At 40.5% G+C, this 11,867-nt stretch overlaps 1 pseudogene; it reads right to left on the reverse strand.

Annotated features, from left to right (window-relative positions):
• Window positions 1-1,702: 1,702 nt before the first annotated feature.
• LOC130230170 (G-protein coupled receptor 22-like) lies at window positions 1,703-9,655 on the reverse strand (annotated as a pseudogene).
• Window positions 9,656-11,867: the final 2,212 nt, after the last annotated feature.

Below are 11,867 nucleotides of genomic sequence, written 5' to 3' on the forward strand. Positions count from 1 at the left end.
TACTTTTACACCACACGATGAAAGCCAATAGATTGGTATTAATTGTGATGGAAATCATGCGATGCATAACCTGGATTTGGAGTTTATTGCACATGACCTCTTGCAGACTCACACGTGTAGATTCGCTCTCTGGGTCTCGCTCTTTAATCCTCTAGCACCATGAGAATATTTGTGCTCTACTGGTTAATTAGACAGCGGCCTATTGACCTCAGAGTTCAGTGTGCTTTAGAAACCCTGTGCTGATTAGTTTGCCAATGATAATACACACTCATGGACAAAAGAGAGGCCTACCAACATCTTTTAATTTCCTTTATAGAGGTGAGCAAGTCACACATATCATCTAATACATCTAACACTTTAAATGGGTTCCTGCACATACTTTACCTTGTACGTACAGTCATAAATAGGCCCAGGCGGAATCTGCTGACTTTGACATTTTCTGCAAATACTTTAAATTGATTTTATCGACAGGCCCCTCACCCAATAATTAGATATGTTTAAATTGACCCTCTCACCCAATATTTGATATTCTTGATGCTGCTCTAGTGCAGTGTTTCTCAACCACATTCCTGGAGGCCCACCAGCTCTGCACATCTTCCATGTCTCCTTAACCAAGCACACCTGATTTAGATCATCAGCTCCTAAGCAGAGACTGAAACACCTGAAATGGGTAACACAGACAAAGGAGACATCCAAAACCTGCAGAGTTGGAGGCCCTCCAGGAACGTGGTTGAGAAACACTGCTCTAGTGCACTTTAATACACATCGCTAACACATTGGTTGCTGGTTTGATAAAAAAATTAAGACGGCCAATCAAAGTGAAGAAGGCAGGCTATACAGGATTCCACAGGTGGTTTAAATGTAGCTGTGATGCTTTTGTCGCAGTCACACTAAAGTTTGAGCTTGCCAAATTCTGTAGTACAGCGCTGCAAAAAGGGGCGGGATTAAACAAGACATTAGACATTAAAAAAAGCGAGCGATTGGTCCATATTTTAAATTTCTTGTTCATAGAGGGCATGTTTTGATCATCAGTTGGTCTCACGCAGTCAAGTGATGTGATTTCGCAGGTCAGAGTTCACCAAGCTTGAACTTTGCAACTCAACGAACTGTGAAACTTGTTGCATGAGCTTGCGTTCCTGGTCTGACGCATTCGCGTGCGTATGAATAGAAGTCTATGGGGAGAAAAGTGCAGTGTGACCGCAGCTTTTGGCTTTAATGGTAAATGAGTAGCTAAACATTTACATTTCAAGAATTGTTTGGCATATAATCCATAACTCTTGTCCCATCCCTACCCCTTTTTAATTGTCTTTGAATGAAAATAAAGGCTCATCTATGGATTTTTACAATCATTTACATGAATCATGTAAGTCAAAGCTAAATGTTACAAGACAAAAACATTAACGAAGCACTATTCAGCATATTAGATGGACAACTAACAGTGAATGTGTGCATATGTGCAAACTGATTGTTACCAACATATCTGGACCCTTCTGTTTTTCTTAATTTTTCTTTATTCCACTTAATTGCCTTAATTACTTAATCTCTCCCCCCAAAAAACTCCTTTGGTCCTATCTAGTGTTCAAAAAAGGCTACAGCCTTGATTTAAATATAGTAAAATATGCTAAATGAGCAGAAAATCAATCATACTAGCATCTGAACAATAATTAAATCCCCCAAAACATTTAATAAATGCACAGAGGGTTCACCCAAGGGAACGCACACTCAGATTCTGTCTGAGCCTAGTTATAAGTCCCAGACACACAAACACTCACTCTCTAACAGCCTCCGTCAGGCAGCGCTCAGTAGCATCGCTGCAATTTGCCCCGTGCTTGCGACGGATCCTGGTATTCGTGCGAATACGAGTCTGTACGTTTTGCGGCCTCAGCCTGCGCAGACGGGTATGCAGAACTTTGCGCAGTTTTTGCCTCGTAAACGCGTACAGCAGCGGATGTAGCACTACCGTCCAATATGCGAGCACTAGGAAGCAAAGTCTCAGGCGTTCCAGCCAATCAGACGGCCCGATTGCCAGCATGAGAATGGGCATTATAGAGAGTGGTGCCCAGCATAGGAGAAACGAGAGAATGATGATGACAGACATGCGAAAGACTCGCCTTTGACGTTCCCGTCGATCCCGGTGGCGCCGAACTGCTCGGCGCAGAGCTAAAATGGCTGACACTGACGCACCCACGCCCATGCTGGATGGACCCTGGACGGGGGCAGGACTTACTTGAGTGGTTACTGTAGACACAGTGGGCATGGGACTCAAAGGCGTGGACGCAGGAGTAGCGATATTCGGGCTAGTTATTACAGACAGTGATGTGGTGGGACTCAAAGGGGTCATTGATGCAGTGGGGTGGGGGCTTAAAGGTGAGGTTATGACAGACACCGTAGGGGTGGGGCTAAGTGGCTGTGGTGAGCGAAGGAGTGTTGGTCTCAGTGTTGATTGTTACAGTGGTAACTGTATCTGCGATGATAAGTGGCCCAGTTGAGAGTGGTGGTGGCGATGTGGGCGTATTCCTTGTCATGTGATCGGGTGACCTTGTTGACCTTTACGACGCAACCAGAGGCGATGTGCAGGCCGTTTGCTGTCTCGATGTGGCCTGGGTGTGCGTCCAATGCGGAATGCGCAGTGTCTGAAGAATTCGTGAGTATGTAAATAGCATCACAGCAAGAGAGCACAGGAACACAGGAACCTGCAGTAACAGATGAGCCTGTAGAGTTCCCCCCCACTCCGAACAAAGCACAGTACCATTTGTGTGCACAAACACCCCCTCGCCTTGCCCTGACACAAACCCTGCCTCCACGAATGGAAGAAGTGGCACAGCTAGAGAAAGCGCCCACACTGCCACAAGTAAAACAGCTGCCCTTCGAGGCGTCAGCAGGCGATTGGCTGGTCGGACGCTGATGTCATAGCGATCTAAACTGATAAGCAGCAGGTTGAGTGCGGTGCCCACGCTGGCGAAGCTGGCTGCTGATTCGTGGAGACAGCAGAGGAGGGCATGGTGTGGAACCGAGGCTCCACCCAGTATGAGGAGCGTGGCAGTGATGGGTAGGCAGAGGAGACAGAGCAGCAGGTCAAGAGTGTGCAGGCTGAGAGTGACCGCATGGCTGACAGACTCCAGCAGGCTACAGTGACCACAGTATAACACCAGCACGGTCAGATTGCCGCCCACCCCAAGGAGCAGCTCCAGCAGCAGCACAGCACTTACAGTCGCCCGGAAGCCGAGCCACGAGCCCTCTTGCTGTGCGAGCCCGGCCCCCACGCCATCTTCAGCCTGTAATAGGGACAGACCGTGGCCCCCGGTGAAGCTGCCATCTGTCTCCATGGACACCATCGCCACGTGCCTTCAGGCATAGTAATGCCAACCGCTCCCACTGGGCATGCTCCACCTACTCGGGTGTTTTCTTGTGGCGTTGATGAATGACTGACAGCTCTGTGGTGAGGAGACAAAAACAGAATGAAACAATGACTGCTTTTCCACACGCAAATTGACAGATCTATCTATCTATCTATCTATCTATCTATCTATCTATCTATCTATCTATCTATCTATCTATCTATCTATCTATCTATCTATCTATCTATCTATCTATCTATCTATCTATCTATCTATCTATTTATCCATCCATCCATCCATCCATCCATCCATCCATCCATCCATCTTTGTATATCTATATATCTATCTATCCGTCCATCCATCCATCCATCTATCTATAGTTATATATCTATATATTTATCTATCTATCTCTCTATCTATATATATTTATCTAAATATGTATCCATCTATCCATATTTTTTATCTCTATTTATTTATCCATCCATCCATCCATTCGTCTGTCCGTTTGTATTTATCTATCTACCTGTCTGTCCATCCGTCCGTCTTTTTATATCCATCTATCTATCCATCCATCCATCTATATTTGTATATCCATCCATCCATACGTCTGTCTTTTTATATCCATCTATCTATCCATCCATCCATCCATCTATATTTGTATATCTATCTGTCTGTCCGTCCGTCCGTCCATCTATCTTTATCTATCCATCCATCCACCCATCCATCTATCTAAACGTATAAAATAATTTAAAAGGATGTAACTTTTAAAAATAATCTATCTATCATAATATCGTGAACAGTGCACTTCTTATAGTATCACAGTGAGTTACATCATATCACCCACTCATCATCATCATTTACTGAAGTCAGTACAAACACAGACAGGGCCTAAGAGAGATTCACAGATGCAACCAACCGAGCGCTGGCAAATTTTGGTGAAAAGAGGGTATGACTTGTCCTTCTGAAATGTAATAAGGTATTGATCGAGCGAGACAGGACAATAAAGATGAGCCTGATGTGCATGTGAGTGATTGTTTGTGTGCGATCCTGCAGTCCCACACAGCCAAGAGTTTGTGGCCAACAGGAGAACTATTCCAACAGATGAATTACAGCACAAAGCGATCTCTCACACATGACCAAGGACAAAAAACCATCGCTGAAACATTTATGAATCGAAAACTGCTCCATGCCTGTACCAGCAATTTAATGTATTAAAGGAATAGTGATTCTAATTAACTCTAAACCTTCAAAACAAGCAACTCTCAAATTACAGAAAGAAACGCAGCAGCTTGTCATTCAACAAACACACACACACACACACACATAAAAAAAATCATAAATATATAAATAAATAAATGAGTTCGACTTGAGACTGATCCCGTTTTGAGGATGGTTGTTACTATGGCAACTGGTCTACAGTTTAAGAGTGGTCAAAATACAAATTGTAAGAGTTTCTGCGTCGGTTCCAGAGACCTTGCCTCTTGAACACATCTGTGATAATGACCGCAGGAGGAAAGTTTTGATGCTTAACACAATGAGACTGCGGATGGGGGGGGGGGCAATACGCTTGGCATGCCGATGCGCCCCATGCCATGCTGGTAATGAAAAGAGGTCACTGCAGTGGAACTTCTGAATGACAGTAGGAGACATAGATTTAGGGCTCAGATCATTGAAGCCTGACATCTTATGCCCACAGAAGTGAGACTGTGGTAAAAATAAGTGGGGACTGACTTTGTCAGAGCGTTGCATGTAAAAAAAACAAACAAAACCCCCCCCCAAAAAACTAAGGAATAGTGAGAGAATGAGGGATGAGTGGGCGGTGCAGGTGCACAGTGTGTTGTGAAATCGCCGGAGGAGTTTGTTTGTACCTCCTACCCTCTATCCATCAATGTGCAATGCTTGAGATCCATCCATCTTTCTTTAGACTAACCACGCTGTCTCAGCTGTTTCTGCCATTTATCAGACTCTATTTCATTATCGTTGTTTTCCAAGCCAATTTGGTCCGTCCACGCTGGTTTGTTGTCAGCCTGTTAAAGAAATAGTTCAGCCGAAAATGAGGACTCGTGTTGTTACAAAACAAAATGTACACATAATGTGTTTGGAGCTTTTCCACAAAAGATCTGCCAGGCTCCGAAAGGATGGGGAAACGCATAAATGTGCTCTGTTTGTTTTGATGTTAAATTATATTTCAATATAAGCAAACTGAAATCAAGCTAAATTTTCATGTATTTTGGATGCCCATTAAATGATAATTACATAATAGGGACCTGAAAAAAAATAATTTCAAAACAGATCTTAAAATGTGGGGCAGCATGGTGGCTCAGTGGTTAGCACTGTCCCCTCATAGCAAGAAGGCCACTGGTTCCACTCTCAGCTGAGCCAAGTGGCATTTCTGCATGGAGTTTGCATGTTCTCCCCGTGTCCGCGTGGGTTTCCTCCAGGTGCTCTGGTTTCCCCCACAGTCCAAAGGCATGCGCTTTAGGTGAATTGGGTAGACTAAATTGGCCTAAGTGTATGTGTGATTGTGAGAGTGTATGGGTGTTTCCCAGTACTGGAAGGGAATTTGCTGCGTAAAACATATGCTGGAATAATTGCTGGTTTATTCCACTGTGGCGACCCCTGATAAATAAGGGACTAAGCTAGAGCTAGGCGATTAATCGAAAAATAATTGAAATCGACAATCAGAACCTATAATCGATCAAATTTTTCAGGTCAATTTTTTCAATTACTTTCCCTACCACATGTGGTCACGTGACCCTGCTCTGTTAAGGCTGATTTATATGTCTGCGTCAAACGCACGGCTATGGTCCAGTGCAGCCTTCGCGCGGTCACATACTCGCACACCTCTTTAAAAATGTAACAACACATCGCACGCTTGCACTACACTGACGATGATTGGAAGCTGCACCAGAGATGCTTTTAAGGGGCAAGTTATCTATTACAATAAAATGATCATTTACGTGAAAATATTTGTTTAAAGAAGATTCAAGAAATGCACTCTTTAAAATATTATATACAGGATATCCAAGACTTATTTATTTAGAAGAGATTCTGCTAATCTGCTTATTTAGAAGAGATTTTCTACTTTTGAAACATTAAAAAGAATTAATTTTGTTTCCAAAAGTGTGAATTATTTATGTTGACTTTTTTTATATGAAAAACATTGTCTGTTGGTTTTAGGCAATGTATGTTTTCATTTTAGTTGTTTAAATTTGATGCTCATTAAATAATCATAGATAGTAGACAGTGTGTGTTTCTATCAGTTATTTTAGAAAGAAGTAATGCACGCTACATTTAAAAATCTCTCGCTTGTAATATGTGAGCATATCTACTGTACAAATCCTGTCAGTGAATTATGAGGGCAAAATTTTTGATAAATAAATAAAATAATTGTTCATTAATCATAATCAATTTAAAATGTTCAATTAACCGAGATTTAGATTTTAGGCCAAATCGCCCAGCCCTAGACTAAGCTGAAGGAAAATGAATGAATGAAAATGCAAGTTATCATTATCATCTCCATATAAACTACAAATATGTGATATTTTGAAAACAGTGGTGCTGTGCATGTGTATAATCGGCTAAATCTATAGGCAGAACAATGGCAGACTTTGTGATTATCTGAACAATGGAGTTGTGATTATGTGTAAAGGCTAAACACATTTTTGGGATCTGTGTGACATGGAGTTTTTCCTCCAAAACATAAAGGAAAACTTTGTTTAGTATTTTGAGATTTTTCGTTTTGTACTTCACATTTTCATGTCAATTGAACAATTTATTATTTTATTTTGTAATTAATTTAATTAGCTACTGTTTTTTTTTCATTCCCCCAAAACAACTTTGCTGTTAATTTACTCACCCTCACGCCATCCAAAATGTAGATGACATTTCTTTGGGAGTACTGTAAAGAATATTCTTTAGTTGAAACCTCAGTGCTAGGTGATTTATAAAATGCAAGTCAATTGCTACAGGTAACTCCTCATCCAGACTGTGCAGAGACAATGAGTGCATTTACATGGACACCAATAATCCGATTTTAATAAGATTAAGACAATAGTCTGATTAAGAGTCGACCATGTAAACAGCGAGTTTTGATCACCTTAATCCGACTAAAGTCATAATCAATAAACAGAAATCGGATTAAGACATGTGGAATATGCCAATTTTACCGTGTAGGATTTTCAACGCATTTTGCGACAGGATATTTCATACCACAGCTGTTTGACACTATCCTCCTGCACCTACCGGGTCGGTAAAGGACACACAGACACCTGTATCGTGAAATGCTGAGTTTTTTCTCCATACGGTTTGTGGTATCAATTTCCATTAAAACGACACTTCCAGCAGTTCATAGTTGCATCCAATAACTTGTTTGTCATTGGGGGCATGCATGAAATGTTCCTAAATTGAAGTGAAAGTGCCAAACTGCAGTTTAAGTCAACAAATTAAAAATGAACAACCGAAATTACATAAAACTCCAGAGGAAATGTGGATAGCGCGGTGACGCAATGAGGTTAATCGGATTGTGCTATAACATGTACAACAGGATCATGATAGTAACATTCAAAAAAAATTCATGTAAACAGCTTAATCATATTATTGTCTTATTCAGATTAAGGAAAATAAATTGATTACTGCTGTCCATGTAAATGTAGTCAGTGTGGTTTTTCACCGACATCAGGAGCCATGTTTATTCATTTTGCTTTGATGTTTTTTGACTTTCAATGTGCCTTTCAAAGTAGGCATTGGCTTGCATGTTATGATTCACCAACAGTCAGTTACAGCTAAAAATCCACTTCAGTGTTCAACTGAACAAAAAGTCAATAAATAATCGTCTTCATTCCACATACTCAAACTGACATATAGATTGCACCAAAATTTCTCCTTTGTGTTCCACTGAATAACACCACACAGGTTTGAATAGACATGAGGGTGAGTAAACAATCACGAAATGTTCCTATTGCTCATTCCACAATAGCAGATGCACCACACATTTATGCAACAAATTGCATGTGATAATTTTTTTCTTTGAAGCCCTGCCGTGCACACCAAATCAAAATAGATTTCTCAACGGTGAAATGAGCGCGCAAATGCATTTTAGATTGTTTACACACTCTTTGGAAATGGAAAGAGCGTTACAACATGTGAAACTACATCACTACGCAGAGAGGAACCAAAATAACTCCACATCCAGAAGGAGCCAAAATAGCTGATGATCCTAGATTCCTCTTTCCTTTCATACACATTCAGGGCCATTTATATACCTGCTCTACTACAATGCCCCTTATGGTTACTTCTTGTCTTAAAGCATACTGTAGCCTTCAATCCAATTAGAAATATGCACACTCCATCTCATACATCATCTTTCCCTTTTTTTCCCCAACTGGCTTCATGTCGCCTGATCTGAAGTGCATCTGAAAATCCAGTTGGCTGTAATCAGACTGACTGACTGTGAGAGCAAGAGCACAAAATGATGATGATGATGATGGGTGTGATGAATGTCAAATGATTGACGCAGGCGTATTTAACTTTTTTTCCCCTCCATAATTTGCTGGAGTCACGTGTCTCTGAGCATGTGCATGTGTCCGGTTGTGTTTGAGAGCATCGCGTGAGGATGATGTCCCGATCCGAATTACAATAAAACTCACAAGCCCATAGACTGACAACAAGCTATTCAAACGAGAGAAAAAACACACACATACGTTAATTTCGTACTCAAATTACATCTTTAAATTCACATTCACAGATAGGATAGAATGACTGCAGATTATAGGCAACACATGGATTTTTTTTCTCGGTAAACAAATCGTCCCATATAGTGGCGACATATACCCTGCATAAGACATCGCTGGCTACCTTTTTTGCAGAGTAAAATATTAGGAGTCGAGGTCTAGATCAAACGACACAGCTGATTGTCTCTTATCGTTTTTATTCCCAGGCGCGCGCTTGTAGATTTTCCACTTAAACTAACGAAAAGGAATGAAGATCTTCGGTAAAATGACAGCGAATTCCAATTAAGTGACAAGATCAATATGCTGGTGAGGAGTGTGAAGATGCATCAAGGAGGTTTTTTACTCACCTTGCCCCGCGCGCCGGGAATCCCCGCTACATTCCACTGCGGTCCGTGCCGCGCGCGCGCTCCGCTCTCACTCTACTAGAGCGCGAGATTCCTGGGGGCTTCAGGACTGTCCGCTGGCAGGTACGTGCCCGGAATAAATGTCGCACCTTCTGTGGTGCTAAACGGTGGTAGAAATCGCTACTGTGCTTCTGTGAGTACCCATGAGTGCCGCTATCCTGTGTACTAGACGGACTGAAAGAACCCGCTCCTTCTGCGCGAGCGCGCATACACACTCACTCACGCACGCACACACCAAAACTGCAGGCTTCATCGTGGAAACGCACGAGCTACTGTCTGCAGTCAGCGCGATTCATAACAACAAATGTACAGATACTGTTGGGTTATTACGACCTATTATTTTATAGCTTTACTTTTTTAAATTTATTATTTTATCTAATTAAGCTGTAAACATTTATACTCCTATAGATGCAAGCTTACACGTTTATTCTGACACGTTATGAAAGGGCACAGAAATTGCTTTTCAATGTCAAATTCAAAGTCATTTGTTCTTTCCAAATGCAATTAAAGAGGTAGTTCAAAAATAATTCATAAAAAATTATTTAATTCAACCGCGTGCTATTCAAGATATAGGTGAATATCAAAAATGATTGGTGACAGGCACTGTTAGTGTCAAATAGAAAATGCATATATACAGGCAAAACAAATTGGTACCTGTGACTCTTGTTTATATATTAAAGAAGTGAAAGACTGCTATTCTGTGCATAAAACTGAACATGATTTTTTATTTAACACATTATTACCTTAATCTGCACTCGGCAGATGGCACTTGAGCTTGAGTCTGTAGTACGAGCTTCCTGTTACAAATCAAACACTAAAAACCTGTTAGAAGTCATTTTTTTTATATAGAAATCAATATATATAGAAATCAATATATATATATATATATATATATATATATATATATATATAGATTATATATATAGGAATAGGCGACAAGACTTTTGTCAAGTTAGTGTGTGTGTGGTGTGTGTATATTATATATATATATATATATATATATATATTATATAGATATAATATATATATATATATATATATATATAATATATATTATATACACCACACGCACACGCACACACACACACACACCACTACTGACAAAAGTCTTGTCGCCTATCCAAGTTTTCGGACACAACAATAATAACTTGACTAGTTGATCATTGCCTTATTGAAATGAGTATGATTGGTTACGGACTCCATGAGCTTGGATATACATCTCTGCAATGACTCAAATAACTCATTAATAAAATCATCTGGAATGGCAAAGAAAGCATTCTTTGCAGGACTCACCAGAGTTCATCAAGATTCTTTGGATTCATCTTCAATGCCTCCATCTTACCCCAGACATGCTCAATAATGGTTATTTGTGGTTACTGGGCTGGCCAATCCTGAACCACCTTGACCTTCTTTGCTTTCAGAAACTTTTATGTGGAGACTGAAGTATGAGAAGGAGCGCTATCCTGCTAAACAATTTGCCACAAATCAACACAACACAAATGTCTTGATACCTCAGGCTGTTGATGTTGCCATCCCCTCTGCAGATCTCTCGCACACCCCTATACTGAATGTAACCCCAAACCATGATTTTTCCATCACCAAACTTAATTGACTTCTGTGAGAATCTTGGGTCCATGCGATTCCAATAGGTCTTCTGCAGTATTGTGATGATTAGAATGCAGTTCAACAGATTCATCTGAAAAATCTACCTTCTGCTAATTTCTAATGATCAACTAGAGTCAAGTTATTATCTGTTGCTCTTATAACTGGGATCGATGACAAGACATGATTTTATAACATTCAATGTTCTTTCTAAAGGAAAAAGATGAAAAAAAAAAGATCTGAGGGTGCGAAAATAACATTTTTTTTGTTTATGGTTTCCACACACTCCTTCCTAAAGATAGTAGGTATGGAAAGAGACATTTTAAAAGCATACGCAACAATCCAAGAGAATGAAGAAAGCATCCATTTATCTTAATATTCAATGCACCATCTGATATAGATTAAGACACTGTTTGACATCTGGAGCACAGCAGCAAAATTGATGCACAGTATTCAGATACCGACAATGCAACAAACTCATTAAAAGGCACAATGGCGGATTGATCTCAAGAGTGAACAGAATAAAAATACACGCTGGCACTCAAACAATGCGCTATTAAGCAGGCGTAAGAATATAAAACAAAATACCCAACAGATGGACTGGCCAAAATGCATCAATGAATAAATATGAGTAGAAATGAATATGAAACAGCGCTGAGTGACAGTTCTGGAAAGTATTAATGAGTGTACGTTGGCATCTTTAACAATGACGCTCCAGACCCATTTACTGATCATCAGATGTGTGCTAGGATTGATGCACACACAACTCCCTCCAAAGACAACAACGCAGA

Source organism: Danio aesculapii, chromosome 6 (genome assembly GCF_903798145.1).
Source record: "Danio aesculapii chromosome 6, fDanAes4.1, whole genome shotgun sequence".
NCBI lineage: Eukaryota > Metazoa > Chordata > Actinopteri > Cypriniformes > Danionidae > Danio > Danio aesculapii.